The following is a 3,020-nucleotide window of genomic DNA, read 5'->3' as shown; positions in this document are numbered from 1 at the left end:
GCCAGGCAAAAGCAATCGAGCCATCGTAACAAACTTCTGTGTCCGCCCAGAATTACGGGAGTCAGCGTTTTTGGTTCCGTAACGTTGGCGTGCAATTGGGATTCAGAGATTGTAATCAGTTCGGGACCACCATGCAATTGCTATGGAAATCAGTACTTGCCATGTTCTGGGTCCCGACTAACGTCTTCTTAGAACGCTCCCTTAAACATACAGTCACTCGATAAAATCAGCTGAGGAAAAAAGTATTTCGATGCTAGTGTTCCCAGTCTCTGGCTATTTGTGGGATGAGGAATTTACCAGTTTTATGGAGACTTTTAAATCGCTAGAAAGATTAGGTTGAAATGCAATCAGTGTAGTGTTTTATCAGTCATTACTGAACCTTTAATGCTAATGATTTTACTACGAGTTAAGCTGTAATCTTTAGCCATTTATGAATGTCCATTTTCCAATGATTCAGCAACCATACAGGTAACCTTTCAGGGTGTCGTTTTAAGGGTTCTAGGAATACTGAGATAAAAATATATGATCCTTACCTTAAAGACACTGGCGATTTCACGGGCACAGAAAAAAAAATATGTATCTGAAGTACTGTGATAACAGGAAACTGATCCCCCATGTGTCCCGTTTGCCAGAGTGAATCAGAGTCCAGGTAATGCAGAATATTATCTTCCATGCTCTTCCTGAAATCTTTCCATCTGCCCCTGCCTCTCTGTTACCACTGAAATGTTCCTTTTTAAATTCCTTATCATCTTTTCACCTATTAAAGTAGCCCTCTAAATAGTCTCCAGAGGAGAAACTCCAGATCGACTGCAGGCTACTCCAGTGAAACTTACCCTTTTGGCTAAGATCAAGTGTAGTATCTGTTCTTATCTGCTTGATATCTGACATGTCCTCTATCCAAGGAAAATATATTAAATTGAGTTTGTGTGTGTGTGTGTGTGTGTGTGTGTGTGTGTGTGTGTGTGTGTGTGTTTTAGAGGGATAAATGGGTTTTTGAAGCGGGGCAATGGAATAGGAGTTTGCTCCAGCCACTCTACACATCAACCTGTATTTCAATATCTCCAGAAACCCGGGAATGGTGCCTCTCTCCCTCTTTATTCACTTCCCTTTGATATTTCAAAATTCATACAGACCAGTTATGGTGGTTCATACTTGTTATACCTGCACTTTGGGAGGCTGAGGCTGGAGGATCGTTTGAGCACAGGAGTTCAAGACGAGCCTGAGCAACAAAGTAAGACCCCATCTTTACAAATAATAATAATAAAAATTAGCCAGGCATAGTAGTGCATGCCCGTGGTCTCAGCTACTTGGAAAGCTGAGGTGCAAAGATCACTCGAGCCCGGGAGGTCCAGGCTGCAGTGAGCCATGATCATACCACTGCACTGCAGCCTGGGTGACCAAACTAGACCCTGTTTCAAAAATAAATAAATAAACCTTGTGTGGCATCCAGGTTAGTTAATTGTATCACATTTCCTTCTTTCCCTAAGATCCTAGAAGCCAAAGGCACTGCTCTAAAACTCTAGACATTTTCCTACATCTTCACTACATAAAACATCAGCTTACTGGACGCTACTCCATCAAAACCCTGCACCTAAGTAGTAGCTAATAATGGGTTAAATTATATACATATATTCAAAATAATGCTAGAGTCAATAATCTTATACTTTTCAGATAAGGCATAGATCCAATTTAAGTGACTTTATGTCTTTAGTCTCTTGTTTGTTCAATCACTCAAATAAGCATCTACTGAGAACCTTGAGATGGCCCTGAAGCACTAACTGTGAAGAGTAGTAAATTCAAGTATGCTGGCAGATGGTCAGGGGACAAAATCTGTGACACTGAGGAATGTAAGCACCAATCAAATCATACTACATAGGTGGTAAATTTCATTGTCTATGAATAGTGCTCTTCTTAAGCATCACTACTGTATACTCCAGTTTTTCCATCTATTAAATCAGAATAAGTGATATTTGTCATCATTTTACAATTCTCACAAAAAGTGAACACAAAATTTCTTATCAGTATGGAATCTGGTACCTTTCCAGAAATATGACTCAAATTCCATCTGTGTTTCCACAGTGAATAATCAGTTAAAATGCTGACTCAGCTATCTTAACTGTCACATTTATAAGAAGATACAAAAAAAAATGTATATTCAGGAAATGGGTCATCTCCACCATCTATGCCAGTCCCTAAGGACTGGTATGTACTTGATATCCAGGCAAGTTATATTATCCTCCAGTATCTGCTCTACCAGAATTTAACTCATGCAAGTACATGGGAACAATGTTGTAAGACAAAACCAAAAACACCAGTCTTCCTGAGAACTTTAGTCCTGAAGTTAGGTTTTAGAATTAACCTAAATTCTAAAACTGGCCAGGCACGGTGGCTCACACCTGTAATCCCAGCACTTTGGGATGCTGAGGCAGGTGGATCACCTGACGTCAGAGTTCAAGACCAGCCTGGCCAACGTGGTGAAACTCTGTCTCTATTAAAACGACAAAAATTAGCCAGGCATGGTGGCAGGAAACTTCCCACCTCAGCTTCCCAAGTAGTGTAAGATTATTGACTATAGCATTATTATGAATATATGTATATGATTTAACCCATTATTAGCTACTACTACTAGTTTTGCTGGAGTAGTATCCAGTAGGCTGATGTTTTGTGTAGTGAAGATGTAGGAAAATGTCTAGAGTTTTAGAGCCAGGCATGGTGGTGGGTGCTACTCCGGAGGCTGAGGCAGGAGAATCTATGGAACCCAGGAGTTGGTTGCAGCAAGCCGAAGTTGTGCCACTGCACTCCAGCCTGGGTGACAGAGCAGGACTCCATCTCAGAAAAAAAAAATAATAATAATAATAATTATGGCCATAATTCATGGCTATGGTATGGAAAGGTTAGTTACTTTGTTACTTTGTGAATCTTTGTTTGCTTTCATAATGCCATTAAATCTGCTAATTTGTTTTCTTTTTTGAAATGGGGTCTGCTGTATTGCTCAGGCTGGTCTTGAACTCCTGGACCCA

The 3,020-nt window shown here is 40.2% G+C and overlaps 1 pseudogene; it reads left to right on the top strand.

Moving 5' to 3' along the window:
- Nucleotides 1–825: 825 nt before the first annotated feature.
- LOC120364220 (U2 spliceosomal RNA) lies at nucleotides 826–938 on the top strand (annotated as a pseudogene).
- The last annotated feature ends 2,082 nt before the right edge of the window (nucleotides 939–3,020 follow it).

The sequence above is a fragment of the Saimiri boliviensis genome, chromosome 2 (genome assembly GCF_048565385.1).
Source record: "Saimiri boliviensis isolate mSaiBol1 chromosome 2, mSaiBol1.pri, whole genome shotgun sequence".
NCBI lineage: Eukaryota > Metazoa > Chordata > Mammalia > Primates > Cebidae > Saimiri > Saimiri boliviensis.
The sequence above is the reverse complement of the archived record's forward strand: the minus strand, read 5'-3'. Positions and strand labels throughout refer to the sequence as shown.